This window comes from Phoxinus phoxinus (assembly GCF_949152265.1).
Source record: "Phoxinus phoxinus genome assembly, chromosome: 5".
Taxonomy (NCBI): domain Eukaryota; kingdom Metazoa; phylum Chordata; class Actinopteri; order Cypriniformes; family Leuciscidae; genus Phoxinus; species Phoxinus phoxinus.
In genome coordinates this window covers 8113843-8133143 of record NC_136880.1, presented here as the reverse complement: position 1 = coordinate 8133143, position 19301 = coordinate 8113843, and the positions used below count along the sequence as shown (strand labels likewise).

Below are 19301 nucleotides of genomic sequence, written 5' to 3'. Positions count from 1 at the left end.
CCCTCGGTAATGCTGCAACTGTCCCTATATATGGGTACAATTGCAACATTTTTCAGGGTCCATTTAAGTACAAATTATCAGATCGTGCATCTGAGACGAGTCTCTCTGTAGGCAAGGGCGTGGTTAGCTGGAACCTTCTTACGTCACAGGGGCCCACAACTTCCAATAGGAAAATTCAACTGCAGCAAGCCATCGTTCAACCTGAAGAGGGCACTCATACGTTTTTCCACCATATATTGTAGATTAAAACACTTTATACCCACATGTCAAAAAATTTACTTGAGTCAATAAACAGCATTGATAAAGATGATCTTACAGATCATTAACTAAACAAAGTTGTTTTAGGGTTTAGTTACCCTTTAATATATATATATTTTTTGTCTTTCTAATACAAACAGTCGCTGAGAAACTTAAGGAAATGTAAAAAGTTTTGCAACCACGCCCACTCTCCCCTATATAAAACACTAGGGATTTTCTTTTGTTGTTGTTTCTGAATTTTGACCCATGGAAACTGCTTCTACTTCAAAGAAAACAAACTAGAAGCCTTTCAAACTAGAAGCTGCCGCCATGTTTTAAAAAAAAAGTAATTTCATTAAAACAGAAAAAAATACGAGCTTGCATACATACTCATAGACAACTTCTGATTCTTCATGAGTCATATATGGCCATATCGGACCTATTGAACTTATATCCGGTCAAAGGGTCCTCAAAAGTTTTTAAACAATATAAAGTTATAGACTACTTTTAATGAAAAATCTGCCAAACAGAGTCTTTGAAATCTATCTTTCTAAAGATATTGACTCCTTCTGGTGAATATCAGAAGATGGTCAATAGACCTGATATGTATATCTATTGGACTCATGAAGCATCAGTAGGAGTCTTTGAGTGTGTATAGAAAGTTCAAGATCGAGGACTCTTTGGCCAGAAATATATTCCTTTGGTCAAATATGGACTTCTGTATGGTTGACGTAATATCAGAAGGTGTTAACGAGTATGTATAAAAAGTTAAATTTTCGTGTAGTCTTTGGCCAGAGCAATTTTCAGTAAGTCAAATATGGACTTTTGTCATTTTTTTTGGCCAAAAATATGTTCAGTAGGTCAATTGTGGAATTCTGAATGGCTGATTAACATCAGAAGTCGTCTCTAAGTTCATATAGTTTAAAACCATTTATGGACCCTTTGACCAGAAATAAGTTCAATCAGTCAAGATATGGACTTCTAAATGGACTTCAATATGGCTAATCAAGCATCAGAAGTTGTCTATGAGTATGTATGGGTATGTATAAGTTCAATAGGTCAGATATGGCCATATATGGCTCATGAAGCATCAAAAGGAGTCTTTGAGTATGTATTTAAAGTTGAATTTTCGAGTAGTCCATGGCCAGAACAATTTTCAGTGAGTCAAATATGGACTTTTGTCATTTTTTTGGCCAAAAATATGTTCAGTAGGTCAATTGTGGAATTCTGAATGGCTGATTAACATCAGAAGTCGTCTCTAAGTTCATATAGTTTAAAACCATTTATGGACCCTTTGACCAGAAATAAGTTCAATCAGTCAAGATATGGACTTCTAAATGGACTTTGCTAATGAAGCATCAGAAGGAGTCTATGAGTATAAATGGAAAGTTCAAGATTGAGGATTATTTGGCCAGAAATATTTGCCTAGGGTCAAATATGGACCTCTGTATGGCTAATATAACCAACAAGTCAATCTTTATGAATAGCAAGTTAATGTTCAGGTACTCTTTGGCCAGGATTATGTCCAGTAAGTCAAAAAGTGACCTCTGTATACAGAATTCAAAGACTCTGTATGGCAGATTTTTCATCAAAAGTAGTCTATAACTTTTTTAAAAAACTTAGGACCCTTTGACCGGAAATAAGTTCAACAAGTCAGATATGTCCATATATGGCTTATGAAGCATCAGAAGGAGATTATGAGTATGTGTAGAAAGTTCAAGATTGAGGACACTTTGGCCAGAAATATGTTCCTTTGGTCAAAATATGGACTTCTGTATGGCTGACGTAATATCAGAAGGCGTTAACGAGAATGTATAGAAAGTGACCAGAAATAATTTCAATAGGTCAGATATGGCCATATATGGCTTATGAAGCATCAAAAGGAGTCTATGAGTATGTATTTAAAGTTGAATTTTCGAGTAGTCTACGGCCAGAACAATTTTCAGAAAGTCAAATATGGCCTTTTTTTCAGTCTGATATAACCTCAGAAGAAATAAATCTGAATGTATAGTGTTAATCTATGAGTACTCTTTGGCCAGTTATATTTTCAGTAGGTCAAATTTGGAATTCTGTATGGCTGATTTAACACGAGAAGGAGTCAATATGTTTAGAAAGATAGAGTTCAAAGACTCGTATGGCAGATTTTACATCAAAAGTAGTCTATAACTTTTTTAAAAACTTAAGACCCTTTGACCGGAAATAAGTTCAATAGGTCAGATATGGCCATATATGGCTTATGAAGCATCAGAAGAGTCAGTGAGTATATGTAGAAAGTTCAAGATTGAGGACTCTTTGGCCAAAAATATGTTGCCAAGTCTCTTCAATTAATGCAAGTAAGTTCAACCAAATATCAAATAAATATAAAAAAATACATATATATATATAAAAAAAAATCGTTCATGTAGGTCTAGTGTATTAGTATAGGCTACTACAGAATAGCCTAGCCTATACAGACATTAAATAAAGTAAATGAAAAAAATTAGACCACATAAGCTCTTTGCATTAAATATAAATGATAATTATTAAAGTTACTCCGTCACGGGCAGTAAATTAGTCCCTGTTTTTCTTTTGTTGTTTGATTAACATCAATGGCAGACAGCAGTAGGTTCATTAGGCTGCTGTCACTTTAAGATCTAATGCACAAATCCAATATACTTACACATTCGATTTTCTCCCAACTGTTTACATTCACTTAAAGGTTGTATCAGCGATTTCAGGCCCAAAAATAAATGATCACATTCATCTAATCTTTCCAAACGATCCGCTAGCTGCCCGCCCCATAAGCAGGCCGTCAAAAACGCGTCTCTGTAGGCAGCCTAGGCTCTGAGATCTGCACACAAAAACAATTGCCTTTACCAACCACTCAAAACCAAAATAAATAGTGTTCAACCAATCACCGATAGGGGCTGGGTGTTGTGAGGGCTGAGTGCACGAGCGCAAAACCTCACAACACCCAGCCCCTGTTGGTGATTGGTTGAACACTTTTTATTTTGGTTTTGAGTGTTTGTGAAACCGATTGTTTTTGTGTGCAGATCTCAGAGCCTAGGCTGCCTACAGAGACGCGTTTTTTTTAAACAACTGTGACATGGAAATTACTGAGTGTGGCTTCATCATAAACTCAAGGTTCCTCAGGTTGGAGCATCACCAGATGGATTAGTGCTGTGTACCTCCTGTGGAAGCGGTTGAGATGCATTGAGATAAAGTTCCCATACATGTACTGTGACACCACTGTAGAGGATTCATGCAGCAGCTGCGACAAACACTTCTGTTTGGAAGTTGTGGGTGGCGAGCTTCAGCTAAAGAAGGGCAGTCCATACTACAAACAAGTACAGACACAAAATTATGTGACTGATGCAGAGCACTGTTATTTGTTTGTCGACTTTAAAAGACTGTGCTGTGTTGCACCTGACCCACATCTCTGAAGAGCTGTTCTTAAAAAGGCACAGTAATGTTCTGAGGGTGTGTCAACTTGTGTGGTTACTTCATTCAGTCTGCAGGACAAATGCTGCTTAAATCTCATGGCTGGGGAAAGAAAAGGTTTTAAGACTACCAGCTCCCAATGCATGAAAACCTTTGTCTCAATTGCAAAATAACAACCTGAATTATAAACATGCTTATATGCAGTGACACAGACTACATACACATAAAATAAATTTTAAATCCAAGCACCTGCAAAAATCATTCTCCCCCTCTATTGTCAGCTTTGCAATATCAGAGGCTGCGTTTACACTTGGCATTACGATCACCTTGATCCGATCAGTCAATCGGGACACGGTGCATTTACACCTGTCCACATGAAGTAGTTTCTGTATCCGGATAACACATCAGATCTTGCATTCCCGCAGAGAAAAAAAGAAGAAAAAAAAAGGATGGCTCCGGTGCAAAGTCGACCTAAAGTGGTGGGTTTTCTTTTAAAAACTGTTTTTAGTCAGGGGACATTTTACAAATCACGCAAAATGAGGAGGATGAAGGAGGATGCAAGTACTTATAATGTGAATTGATGCCGTAATGGAAACGGTACAGAGAAACCTATGGGTTTGAGAACGTTGTTAGCTGTGGTGGGAAACATTTTGAGTTCTTTACTGAAAATGAATCGTTCTGCAACTTTCGGGTGTGAAGGCAAACATGTTAGTACATTTGCGATGTACTTCACACTCGACTGTATCGCAAAACCACACAGCTACGTGCAGCAATTCCTGTGGAGAAAAGAGTTGCTGTGGCCCTGTATTGGTTTGCTACAGGTGACTGCTTCCGCACACTTGCTCATCTCTTCGGTATCAGCAAATCGCTGAAATCGCTCACTCGTCAGCTCATAAATATACCCACAGGAGAGAGACTGAATGAGGTGATGCACGGGTTTGAAGAGAAAATGGCTTCCCTTTTCGCGCTGGAGCGATACATGGGACCCATATCCTAATTTTATCCCCCAGAGACAACGCATAAGACTACTACAATAGGAAAGGCTGGCATTCCATCCTACTACAAGCACTTGTTGATCAGCGAGGCAGGTAAGATTGGAACCATTTATTAAAAAGACATAAAATGTTACTCTAGAATTTTTTTTTTCAACTGTATGTTGTCAAGTATAGTGACCAGCATTATTTTATGCACTTATGCACTGATTTGCGCTTTCCATAATTTATGCACTTAACAGTTATTGAACTGAACCGAATCAACACTGAACTGAATTGAGCCGAATGACCACATTGTCTTTTTAGAGCTGATTTGCAGCTAAATTAATGCATCGTTTATCATTATTTTGTATTGATCTTTATAACCATTACTGTGCATCACTGTAAAGCTGCTTTGCAACAATCTGTATTGTATAAAGGAAGGTGAGTTCACTTGCTGTCATTATTCCCCCTCCTCTCTCCAGGACTGTCAGAAAGATGGAGGACACCTGGCCGTGGAGCGCTAGTAAGACCCGTGTACTTATATCTTTGTGGAGCAATGCGAGCAGTCAAGCTAAGCTTGAAAGTAGCTACAGAAACAAAGCAATATATGAAGGTCTAGCAGATGAAATGCGTCAACATGGTTACGAGAGAACCTTACAAAGACGTCACTTGAATGTTCAATCCATGCTATTATGATATACACACAAATGTTAAATTTTACTCTGCCTTTATTTCTGTGCCTGGTTGGAGGTCATCCTTAGGCAACTTACTATTATAGGTGTATCAGTGTTTACTTGGTTAATGTGTTTGTTTGCTTGATTGACTGACTGTTTGCTTGATTGATTGATTGACCCACTGATTGATTGACCCATGGATACTGCCATTTATAAACAAATTGCAACTTACTGGAGCATCTGTCAAATGTATGTTCTGTTTTCATTTGGTTTTCATTGTGTTGTGTTTCCAGTTGGCTTCTCCGTTTGTTCTATTAGTTCAGTCATCCTCGTTTCCCACCTGTTTGTCTCCATAGTTACTGATTTGTAGAGTTTTCTGTTAAGTGTGTCTCGTCTTAGCTTGCCTGTTTGCCTGTGTATTTAAACTTGAGTTTGGTCCTGTCTAGTGGTCTATCGACGTCGCTGTAAGCCTGGTTCTGTTTTTGTTTTTTTATTTCGAAGTATCCTGAGCATTTCTGTTAGTTTGAGTTTGTGATTAATAAAGACTGCTGCGTATAGATCCTGTTTCACTTCCAGAAAAGAGCGAACACATTTGACATTGAAGGTAAGATTGATTTGATAGTAATATCGGGGTCGGGTGAAGTGTGAAGTGTGAGTCGCATTATTATTATTATTGTTAATATCATAGGCACTGTGCTCATCCATTTTTTGCTGATTTTATGAAATTATTGTAAAGAAAAAACTGCTTAACATGGTGGACAATACATTTAGGGACAAGCTAAAAACCTAAATTATAATTGTTAAAATAAATGTAATTTATTTGTCATTAAGTTGGGAAACATGGTAATATGTGGTGGTTCTAAATGCAGTAAAATGATTTATTATTGTTATTAATCAACTTCAATATATTTAGAGTTCAAATTATGTTATTTGTGACAAAATGTTGAACAATATAAATTTTAAACCCGTTTAAAGGCAGTAAAATCATGATCTTTACTGTGAACACAAAAGGTACCAAATCCCAGGAATGACCAAAAATAAACAATACCAAAATAGTCACACACAAAAAATTCCTAGATGGTGAATTGTTTCTACAAACGTCACAAAGGCACTCCTAGAAAAATAAAAACAAACGTTTGTGGAACAGAACAGGCAGATGACATCTTTAAAGACTTCCATACTGGCCAAATGAAGACCAGAGATGCCATCAGCAGAAATTTTTTTTTGGGGGCCTGGTATGTCCCAAGATTGACGCATGGGTAACGTACTTACTGACTTTGAGTTCATTGATCTCATGAAGTGTTGTCCTTGTAAACATCTTTCTTTTTTATAATTGCAGCTCAACGCAACTGTCTGTAAGGTGCTCAACATTAAAAGGTCCCTTTGCGTCCCACCCGCAGACCAATGCACTTGTTAAAAGAATGAAAGCAATGATCCAGAGGTGGTTTTTAAATATGTTATACTGATTCTAATTATAAGTTTCACTTGTTTGGCTGCTGCATAAGACAGTTGTGTACATTGCTATAGTTTAACAGATGAAGAATCGTATTAAAGCAATAGTTCACCCAAAAATGAAAATTAGCCCATGATTTACTCACCCTCAAGTCATCTTATGACATTCTTCTTTCAGACGAATACAATTGGAGTTATATATAAAAAAAATGTCCTGGCTCTTCCAAGCTTTGTAATGGCAGTGATCAGCTGTATATTTTTTTGAAGTCCATCAAAGTAGATCCATCCATGATAAAAGTGCTTCACACGGCTCTGGCAGGTTAATGAAGGCCTTCTTAAGTGACGCTTTGGCATAAGTCGACTTCCTCAAGTGTTTGGCATAAGTCGACTTGCTTAAGATGTATGGCGTAGCATGCAGGAGTAGCGTAAGCTTTGACGCCTCTCGCGGTTCAAACAAACAGGGCTGGGCAACAAACTCAAGCTCCTCCAACATTTCTCTTTAAAAATTCTAGTTTTAGACTTCTAATTCGTGACTGGAGTTTTACTCTATCTTTTGCACTTCCGTCTACGTCATTGCATTGTGCGTCAAGTTCAAGGGTTACTTTTTCACCGTAAATCAATGCGTATGGCCGTCTGCCGGAAGCTAGTTATTTTAGTCAAAGTTTTAAATATGGATATTTTTCTTACACTAACGCATCGCTTCGCTTCAGAAGGCCTTTATTAACACCTTAGAGCCATGTGGAGCACTTGTATCAGGGATGGATGCACTTTGATGGACTTATGAAAATATAAAACCGATCACTGCCATTATAAAAGCTTGGAAGAGCCAGGACATTTTTTTTAAATATATAACTCGATTGTATTCGTCTGAAAGAAGAATGTCATAAGATGACTTGAGGGTTCCATATTCAGTATCACAAAATATAGAGAGGAAGACAGTGCTTCCCTTAAAGGTATAGCGGAGGATTTTCTTCTTCCGGGTGGGTAGTGTATACTATTGGTCCACCTAAGTGTCAATCATTCTGGTGATATGTTTACGTAAGGCCGTTCACACGCTGGCGTGCGCTAAAAGCACATGTTGGGCTTCCCACTGATGCCGCAGTCGCGAAGATTCTACTAGACAGGTAAAGTTTGTCATGCTATTTGGAGAAATCGATTTAAAATCACTGCTAGTAGGCGTTCCCTCTCGGTCGGGAGCAAATAGAAATTGGAGAGGGCGGGTCTTTTCTAAAAGTAGGAAAGATCCTCCGCAATACCTTTAACTATTGATTTTACAGGTGTGAGAGAAGCCTGGGAAAAGAAAATGTGAATGTCTGTCTCAAAAAAATGTTGTACTTTTCTTTGCTGACATTTATTGAACTCAACAAACAACAAAAGTGAGGTTTGTCTTAGCTCATTCATGATTACTGAGTTTGGTATTAATATTTGTACTTAGTGCAATGTCTTTGTTGCATTGCTACAAACCATTTAATGTAAAACTTATTTACTATTTATTTACTGTCTAATACTACTATGTGACCTCATATTTTACCTGAAATGGATAATCTGCCTGTAAGGTCATGGATGCCTATGTACTATCCAACAGAAAGGTCTAAAATAATTCATTTGAAATGAGCAGCATATGGCAGAGGAAAAGAGCAAAGTGAAGGTTGGTGGATGTTTTTTTTTTATGTTTTTTAATGACACTGAAATATACATGTAGCACCTTTACACATTTAGCACCTTTACACATTTGAGAACTGCATGTAAGATTACAACTGTTAAAAATGTAGATGGATCAAATTCTGTACAAATATATCTTTGGAATTACAAATGATGCTCAACAGTGGACTCTGTCGGTAATATTTTATACTTATAAAATCCATTGTGGGCCGTCTTAGTAACTTTATATTTTATATATACAGTTTACTTAATAGTTTTGCTTATGATAGACACACTTAATATGTTTAATATGTGACGTGTGAGTAGGTGGGGCTTTTCTAAAAAACATTTGTAATATTCCAATTATTAAGGTTATGATCCCAAAGGAACAGTATTTGGATCCGCTAGGGGAGAGGCAACCTGACCTTAAAAGATGCCAAGAAGTGACCAGGTAATCCAACCTTTTAAACAAGTCCTATGATGGGGCATATCCTCAATGAATCTTGGATGGAATTTTTGTTTTAAGTCGTTTCTATTGATTACAGTTCATTTATGAGTGAAAAAGTGTCCAGATGGGCATGTGACACACTGCCACACCCACAAAAAGGACAGCACTTCCTGTAAGTATTAGTATTAAAAGTATTAGGAAATTGGCCAAGAGTCAATTTACATAAACACTTAAAGTATTATATGTCACTTCTATATGCACAGTAAAGCTGTGAACAGATTCAAATCTAATTGTAAATGTGTGTTTTTTGCACACTGTAGTGACCAATAATCTGATAATAAATATATTTTTTTCCCTGCTCAGTAAATCACATTCCTTTCTCCTATGCTAGAGTCACAGACCCTCGCATCTCCCAATAATAAGACCATCTCTGCATGTCTGGAACTGGAACTGCAAAAGGAAAATCTGGGGTAGCCATGATGAGAGTTGATCAGGAAACTCGTAGATTTTATTTATTATGATTTTATTTAAAATCATTATTTATTATTTTATTTATTACTGCAAGGTTAGTATGCCCAACATTTTCAGTTTCAACCAAGAATTGTTATTATTGTGCATCTTAATCAATACCCAATATTCAGTTAATTCACCAGTTCAAGTTATTGGCCTAATTTTTTCTTGGCCTAATTTTCTAAGTTTTTAGTGAAGATTTTTTCAGTAGATGTTAACAATATTTAAGTTCATGACATTCTTTATTAAATTCATGACATACAATCAGCTCACTGTAAATGCACATTACTGGCCTTGGTTGCAAAAGATATCCATGCTATCTCCACAGTTGTTGACTGGTTACGCTTCTTACAACACAAAACTCTTCTATTCTTTAATCTCATTGCAAGTTTAGATTCATGACAAACGCTACCATGCAAATTCAACATTTTATGATATTTTACCTTATAGCTATTTTCTGATAACCCTCAATGTCACATAAACACATGAAACTGTTTTGCTAAGAAGTGGACATCTAAAAAGTAAATCTATGAATTGACGGTGGAATTGAAACAAACCAAAGACGAATAAACTTTTGTTACAGTGACAACTTGGAGCAATGCTTTTTTTAAAATATATATATATACGTCAGCAGAGTATGTGACTGTGCAAAACTCTCTCCACTTGGAGAGGCGTATCTCCAGTATGAACTTTCTCATGTTGTGTCAGCTTTCCAGACTCAGTGAAACCCTTTCCACAATGTGTACATGCGTATGCTTTTTCTCCAGTATGGATTCTTTTGTGTATTTTCAGGCCGCCAGCTCTAGTAAAAGCTTTACCACACACAGTGCACAAATGAGCTTTCACACCAGTATGCTTTTTCTGATGATGAGTAAAATTACTAAACCATAAAAATGTCTTGCCACAAATAGAACACAAGTAGGGCCTCTCATTTGTATGAATCTTAAGATGGGTCTTCAAATGTCTTGGCAGAATACATTTTTGACTGCTCTGATCACAGTTAAACGGCTTTTCTCCCGAGTGAGAACGCAGATGATTTTTGAGATATGCTGCCCGGGTAAAACCCTTCCCACACTGACGGCATGTGAAGGGCTTCTCTCCAGTGTGACTCCGAATGTGAGCATTAAGGTGTCCTTTCTGTGTGAAACTCTTTCCACACTGAGAGCATGTGAACGGGCTCGCGCCAGAGTGAACTCTCATGTGATCTTTAAAGTAACCTTTATGTGTGAAACTCTTTCCACATTGAAGACATGCAAAAGGCTTCTTTCCAGAGTTAACCTTTATGTGATCTTTAACGTATCCCTCGTGTGTAAAAGTCTTTCCATCCTGAGGGCAAGTGAAAGCCATTTCTCCAGCATGAATTCTCATGTGATACTTAAGGTTTCCTTTATGTGAGAACCTCTTTCCACACAGATGGCACACGTAAGGCTTCTCGCCTGTGTGAATTCTCATGTGGTCTTTGAGATTTTCCTTACACGTGAAACTCTTTCCACACCGAGGGCAAGCAAAACGACTCTCTCCGGTGTGAACTCTCATGTGATCCTTACAGTATCCTTCACGCGTGAAACTCTTTCCACATTGAGGGCATGTAAAAGGCTTCTCTCCAGAGTGAACTCGTATGTGACCTTTGAGATTTCCTTTACGTCTGAAACTTTTACCGCATTGAGGGCATATGAAAGGTTTCTCTCCAGCATGAATTTTCATGTGATCCTTAAGGTTTCCTATACGTGAGAAGCTCTTTCCACACTGATGGCACCCGTAAGGCTTCTCTCCTGTGTGAATCCCGTATGTGGTCTTTAAGATGGTCTTTACACGTGAAACTCTTTCCACACTGGGGGCACGCAAAGCGGCTCTCTCCGGCGTGAACTCTCATGTGATCCTTACAGTATCTTTCACGTGTGAAACTCTTTCCACATTGAGGGCATGTGAAAGGCTTCTCTCCAGAGTGAACTCGTGTGTGATCCTTAAGATTTCCTTTCCGGTTGAAACTCTTGCCACACTGAAGGCATGTGAAAGGCTTCTCACCGGTGTGAATTTTTAAATGAATCTTAAGGCTTCCTTTTTGTGCGAACATACTTCCACACTGATGGCACGTGAAAGACGTTGTGGCTTCTATTCTTTTTTGTGAGAAACTGTTGGCAAACATTGAGCAACTAGCATTTTCTCCAGTTATAAAATGAAGAGTTTTTTGATACTGATGTTCCTCCTCCGCTTCATTCTGATATAGCCTTTCCTCTTTCACTCCCATCAGGTCTAAAAAGAACATATTAAATTGTTACATATTCAGTTAAAGAGGGACAACCGTGAAATAAAGTTAAATCACTTTTTCAGAAAGCAACAGTGGTCAAGTTTCTAATTGTATGTGATTTTTTTTTTAAAGTCTGAACTCTTTAGCCTTCAGTTTAGTTAATCAAACAGACCTGAACAATATAATCAAGGTCATCAAGATCTGAACAATACAGGTCAGTTGTGTAAGATCAGGGTAAGAACTTAGCAAAAAACCTTGGCCCTCCACACCAAGAGTTTGGTTGCAGACTACAGTTAGCTTCAGTCTTTTGCAACATTTAAAAAAAAGTTACAATACATGAAAATGTGACCAAGATGTAATTTGTTTGTTGAGACCAGGGGCCTCATGTTTAAACCTTTGCGTAGATTTTATAATAAAAATTAGTGTATATGCAAAAAAAAAAAAAAAGTTTGCGTATGCACAAATGTTTTCATATTTGTAAAACTGTACGATAAAAACATCAGGTTGAGAGCCAGTAGCCGGGCTTCCATTACAGATTTGCGCAAAACTTTTGAGAGATTAATTTATAATTTAACTAAATTTATTCCTCTCGCGATAAGTCATTCTAAAAAGCATGGCAACAGATGTTAGTAGGTTCATGTATATACCAGCAACTAGCCATTCTTTTTAATAGAAGGAGACGTAGGCGTGTTTTCAAGCATTAATGGCAAGGAAAGACCCTTATACTGGGAGCGGCACATGAGGCTTTTCTTGGGTTTATCCCTCATTTCTGCTTCGAGATCTTGATAAATTGTGGCATTTCTTTGAGGTTTAGAATCCAGTATTGCCGTAATACTTTTGTCTTTTATGAATTTAATAAAGAACTCAAGTCTCGTCTTCTGTCCAAACATACCACGCCATCTTTAAAAAATTATAAACTTTTACGTACGCCAGGTGACCTGTAAATGTGAAAAACTGTTTCCATTGCAGCTTTGCTAAATATTCCTTTTTTCGAATTGCCTGAAAAAACACCTCATGTGAGCTAAAAAACTTATTTGCGATATATGAGAGTTGTTGGGAAATTGGTGTGCTTTCATTGGGTGTATTTTCAATTTGCAATTTCAATTTGCGCAATTGGAAGGGTAATGGAAACGAGGCTACTGACATATAGGAGTTTGAAGGGTAGCACTGGGCAAGATGTGGACTATTCAATTAATGGATTAAATAATAATAATCAATAATTGATTAAAAAGACAATTGGATTGTCCATGATATGACAACTTTAAAGAAGAATCAAGAAAGAATACCAACCTCGTTGTTCCTCAATATTTTCATTTTCCACTCTGGATGGTTCTTGATCACTCATGTCCCCAATTTCCACTTTAATAAACTCCATGATTACAATAGCATGTCGTGTAGATTCCTACAGTTACATCTGAGGTAACTCCTACTGCTTCTTTCTGTGTGTTTTACTTGTAGAATGACAGAATACTTCCAAGCATTTATCAGTGAACTGCTGTGAAGAAAAGAAAAAACAATTTATACATTATTATTTAAAGCCTCTTGCATCACAACAGTTAACATTTTCACAGGTTTTAGTTATAATACAGTGGACAAAATAATTATTTGATCCCCTGGGCCCGGTTTTTCAAAAGTAATCCACTAGGATTTTGGATAACGGATTGAATCAAATCTTGAAAATGGGTTTTTCAAAAGAAAAAAACGGATTACATAATCGGATTAGATCACGTAATCCAATCTTGGTTTTGATCCGGATCAAACCTTTAGTTTGGGTTTTTCAGAACTTTTTTGTAGGATTTGGATAACTTTGATCCAAAAAATCTGGATTAAACTGATCCCATCAGAAGGGTGGATTCAGTGTGGATTTCATGCCCAAAATGTAATGAAAACTTTAAAAATGTATCAAATAATACTATATTTGGATCATGCAGTATCTTACAAGATATCCTATTTATTCATAAGGTTTTAATTTTATTTGTTCATCCGTCAGGCTACCATGATTAGGTAGGCTTTAACGTATTCAGCCTTTCTGTAAAAATAAAAAAGGTTTTGTTATAACTTTAATATATAAGACTGTCAATGAACTAATTTCATGTTGTTTTATATTTTATTTGTTCATTTTTAATTTAGTTGGATTTTAGTTGGACTTGGTCAAAACTGTTTCAAAAATAGTTATCTGCATGATGCCTGCTGCCTTTAGGCTCAGTGATGTTGAATATAAATGACATGTAAAATAAAAACATGTTATGTTACATCGTGATGTAATGGTGCCCAATGTGTCAACCCAGATCTCATCAGGATAAGTACAAGAGACCCAGAACTGGAAGACTTTGATGCCACTTTTTGAAGTGATTACAGCGCAAGCATGTGATATCTTTACACACGTCTGTTAGGGTAAAGTTGTTTACAACTGATTAAAAGTTGCTTACAATAATATAAAGATATGTCAACAGCACGGTCAAGTTGTTACAAATAAATTATGTATTTAAAGAAGAAAATTATCTGTATTTGAAATTAGTTTATTAATGCTTTAAACACACTTGTACATAGTTTCAGTGTTTCTTTTTTAGCCCACCATATGACTGGTGTATGAGCAACAGTATGAGCTCCACATGATTACGACACAGTGTCGATGTGTCACTCAAGAACACCACATCTCATTTCTAATTAAAGGCTATTATTAAATGCCTGTTAAGCACCTCAGCATTTCAGCTTTTTAAATATTTGCTTCATCTTTATTTAAAGAAAGGCCTCTTAGAGCTGATATGAGATGTAACTAGAATGAAGAATGAGATTTACAAAGTTTGTCTGGCTCAACTAGACAATGGTGGGCAGAGTTAGTGTGAATTGCCTTAGCCAACAAGATGGGCTGTTTGCACTCTGAATAAAAGAAGAAAAAAAGGATTTCTCAACATAACCAAGGAGAAGTATCTGAAGTAGGGCTAAACACTTGTTTATTTACAGATTTTATCATGTACATTTTTTTTTTTAATTGATACATTTACATTAACTATTTTAGTAAATATAATGTGTGTTTTTTGTGTGTTTTTTTTTAATTATGTGATATCGACACTGGTCATTATTAAAAGAACTCAAATAATGATTTCTTAAAAAGAACTCAAAAAGCACAAATATCCTCACACACACTTTAACCAGTCGATTAGACAGAAGTCTATGGCTGCATTCCAAACCGCATACTTCCCTACTATTTAGTATGGGAAAAAGAGTAGGCGAGCGAAAAAGTATGTATGAATCCTAAAGAGTAGGCGAGAATTACCTGGGTGACGTACTAATTATCGCGAGATTCGGACTTAAGTGCGTTCCAATATGCCTACTTTCCTACTATATAGTAGGCGAAAACAGTACGTGAAGGAAGCAGTACGTTCGAAACATCAGTATTCATAAAAGAGTAGGCGAGAAGTTCCCGGATGGCTTACTGCTTCCAGACAGATTTTTGAGTGCTCAACCGGTGGATACTCTTCTATCCCAGGAGGCCACGCGAGGGGATACGTCATTATCAAACATCACGGAGATCAGCGACGCGCGGGGTTTCAAATGTGAGTAAACACGGTTCCTTGTGTTAAAATTGCATGTGTTAAACTACTATAGAGTAAACGTTTTAACTGTTGAAGGTGTAAAAGAGTTAGACAGTATAGTATGATTGTGATTTGGCTGTAAAAACACGTTTTATTATGTATAACGTTAGCTCTAGCTGACAGGAGCTCCAGTAAGGACACGTAAGTTACGTCTCTAACGTGGATTTACATAAACCATAAACATCTTAAAGACGCTTATTTTAAACGTCTATTTACATCTGACAGGAACATCTTTTATAAGTATTGCAGAAGAGCACATCACAACATGAAATATACATCTGAGTGATATGTGTGCTATTATGTAGAACATATCTATAAAGTAACTAAACATAAGTTATCTATTTTATTTGTCCATTAGTACTGTTGATAAATTGAGGAACATGTATGTTGGATAAAAAGTTAAAACAACCTCAACATGTAAATGTAGTGTTGAGCTCATTAATCACAGGTTATGGGAGTCTTGTCTGGATGTTACAGGGACAGAAGAACAGATGTGTGTTTATCCGGTGGAGAGAGGCTCATGAAGCTGATGCTGTCATCAAAGGCTTTGAGTGAGTATACTACAGAAATTAATAATAATTTAAATATTAAGTTGTAGTTTATTTTAATTATTGTAATTTCAAACAGAGCTATTACAGCACTTTTCTGATTCTTGATTTCTGTGCATTTGCTGCACAGCTGTTGTGGTGGAGCAGGGCCTGCAAGGAAAGATGATGGCGGCATTTGTGGAAAAAAAGCGTTCTTGTCTGCTAAATAATACTGAAATCAAATGACATTGTGCTGTTAAAATGACTGCTTTTGTGTTATGTTTGTGCATTTTTGTAGGATCTGAAATGTCAGCAGACTGGTGTGAGCACTGAGGATGAGGAGCACAGAGCTGAATCCTGGAGATCGTGCCATGGACGAGACCCTCCATCACTCCACCGGCCCTTATTGCCTCAGATTGTGAAGCACAACACATCACGCAACAACCTCCGGCACTCCGGCACGGCTCACCTCTGGCGGTCCGCTGATTCATCAGAATAAAGCCGCAGAAGGGGAACCGCTGTGTTGAGATGGCAGTAGATGTGGTTCAGTGCCTGTAGCCTATATACATGATTGTAGTTTGAATAAAGCTTTGTTTCATGTGTTGACTTGCATTTGTTTATTGTGTGATGGTGACTTTCATTCATTCATTTACTCCTTTATTAATATTTATCATTGTTGTCAGTAAATAAAATATCATTATTTAATTAATTGTTTGAATGAAAATGTAGATATGTTCACAATATACACATCTAGAGTGTATTCATGCATAGCTATGTCATATGACATACATTACATTTTGTTTGTTTTATTGATTTTTTTCAGTAAAAAGTAATATAATTAAGTATCGGTCAGTATTTGTCACGGTAAGCCACTTTTGCTTCTGGATGAAAATGTTTGGATATAAAATAAAGAAATTAACAACATATTCAAGAGATGACAATTTTGGGATTTCGTAATAAAAATAAATAATATCGTTAAGGATAAAACGGTGGGTCACATGAGTAGGGTTAAATATAAGAACTTAAATCAACCCTAAATGTATTCTCAAATAAATGGGCAGCAGTTTCTTTAAAAAGACCATAAAATGAGCAAGTTTAATCAATATCAAGATATTTACAGATAGATGAATTAAACGTGTCGTTCAAATCTTTTAAGTTGTTGCACTTGTGATAACGCGTCGTAGGTCACATGATAACGTCAACATGGCAGATGTCCGGTTCGCATTCATAATTAACGAGATTTGGCTATAAAGTACCTACTCTTTTAGCGCTCGTTAAGTAAGTACTTATTGAAATTAAGTACCTACTCATTGAGTATGCGGTTTGGAATGCAGCCAATGTTTCCATCCACCTATTTTTAAGCCCATTTTGGAATATTGCATTTAAAAAAAAAATTTGCATAAAAAACCTATGCACTCAACTGAGTCAAATGTTTTAACCGATAAGAAAACATGCACATAAACTACGATGGAAACACATTACCGAATAAATTCCTCAATGCGCATCAATAAAGACATGTGACTTTGCAATGGGAAGGCAAAACTGGACCAACTAGCGGGCCCATCTCATTGCACAGCATCTGAAATGCCTCGTCTAAGTAGTTTGGTATAATTCCCACCTAGAACTGTCTTGCCTAGAACACGACTGCGTTCCCGAACAGCCATCCGCCTCAGAAACATGACCGTGTTTATTGCATTTCGTCTGCGCCCTCTGAGGAGTAATATATTATATATGAAAATGATTATGGGCTACAGTGGCTCCTCCTACTGCATCAACTCCCATTTTTCTGAGTGATATTTATCGACAGTTTATCGGGAAGTGACGATTTTGTTCTCTACGCTAAATGTCTTGTGCAATATTCCAATTTTAGTTACATTTGCAACTTTGGATGGAAACATGTCTAGAGAGATGCATGCGCAACTTTTGGAATCATGGCTAGAGAAGAAATAAGGAGAAAATACTCACATCTTTATATGATTTCCTGCAATACACCATACCTTCAGATATCGCGGTGGAACTCCTCGATATCATGGTGGAAACTGATGCGAATAAACACAAAAATATTTTATTATACTTGTTTGATAAAGTAAGAGAGCAGAAAGTAGTTCCAAACCAAGCAAACCCATTATACAGAGTAATGGAGTGTAAAAATCTGTATCAAGTATCAAATGCCAAATTAGAGTAGAATTGACATGTTTTAGCACACCAGGGTGACTAGGAACATTAAATTATCCAGTCGTGACGTCTTGTTTCAAAGGAGTATGAATATGAGTAAACACAAAGGCCAAATTCCCTTAATCATCCATCACAATAAGTAAAACCACAGAATATAGTTCTGATGTGCAGCAAAATATTGTTGAGCTTGTTGGGCAATAATTCATTAGTTCCCATCAACAGGAACTGTTATAAATCTGCCAGGAAGAGGATGTGTGTCTATATCGTCCTAATGCACAGTGAGGAGGAAAGTCTGAGTGGCCAAAGACTCTCCGAGGATCACAGCTGGAGAAATGCAGAGATAAGTTGAGTCTCTTATAACACGTTGGAGATTCATATTTTTTAAAATAAAGTGTTTAAAATATATACAGGTGAAACTCGAAAAATGTAATATCATGCAAAAGTTTATTTATTTCAGTAATTCAACTTAAAAGGTGAAACTAATATATTATACAGACTCATTACATGCAAAGTGAGATATTTCAAGCCTTTATTTGTTACTTCCAGCTTATTAAAGCCCCAAATTCAAAATTAGAATATTGTGAAAAGGTTTTCATAAGCTGGAAGCCATAATCATCAAAATTATAACAAATAAAGGCTTGACATATCTCACTTAGCATGTAATGAGTCTATATAATATTTTAGTTTCACCTTTTAAGTTGAATTACTGAAATAAATTAGTTTTTGCAGGATATTCTAATTTTGAGTTTCATTTAAGGACAATCCATCCAAAACTGTTTGTGTTTCATGGGGAAAACTGACCCCGAATAGAAATAACTATTAATATAATAAAACTTTACTAAAGTTGAAATTAAGTCGATTTAAATTAAATACTTTTGAATTATGAACTTGATGACAAGCAGCTTATCATACTGAAACGAGATCATACATTAACGATAGACTTGTTGACAAGCAGCTTATCATTCAGTGATCATATTGAATTCATGTCTTTTTCCATCCAAAATTTTGAGGTAAGTTATTGTGATGACAGCATCAATTCATAATATCAACCTTCATGTAGAAACAGGAATGCATCAATATGATCAGCAATAGAGAAATACACGTAAAATTCATAATTGTGCATTTAATGAGACCAGTCAGCTCTTCGAATGAAGCATTTCTGTATTACATTCAATGAAAATAATGTCATCATACAACGCTAAATGTTTTCAATGACAGTGTTACGTCTGTAATATGATGTTTTTGGAGCGCATTTATACGACTTATAACGGATTATGAACGCGTTATGTTTGTCAATAGACCTTAAATGAAGCCCTTCATACAAACCTTCTCGCAGCCGAGGCGCACCCATGTGACCGTGACGTCACATCATGACCTAAACGCGTACAGAGGCGAAATA

At 36.5% G+C, this 19301-nt stretch overlaps 1 protein-coding gene, 1 long non-coding RNA gene and 1 pseudogene across 3 annotated transcripts in view; 1 reads left to right on the top strand and 2 right to left on the bottom strand.

Moving 5' to 3' along the window:
* LOC306998452 (uncharacterized protein) overlaps positions 1-19301 on the bottom strand; it is a 460366-nt gene that overhangs the window by 54779 nt on the left and 386286 nt on the right. The window lies entirely within an intron of this gene.
* LOC306999653 lies at positions 9975-19255 on the bottom strand (annotated as a pseudogene). Its single transcript, XR_013800685.1, has 4 exons — positions 19229-19255; positions 17693-17766; positions 12895-13096; positions 9975-11609 (listed from the first exon to the last, which is right to left on the bottom strand). The product of XR_013800685.1 is annotated as an uncharacterized misc_RNA (transcript).
* Positions 13165-16584, top strand: LOC306999654. Its single transcript, XR_013797891.1, has 3 exons — positions 13165-15161; positions 15678-15751; positions 16026-16584. It is a non-coding gene; the product is annotated as an uncharacterized lncRNA (long non-coding RNA).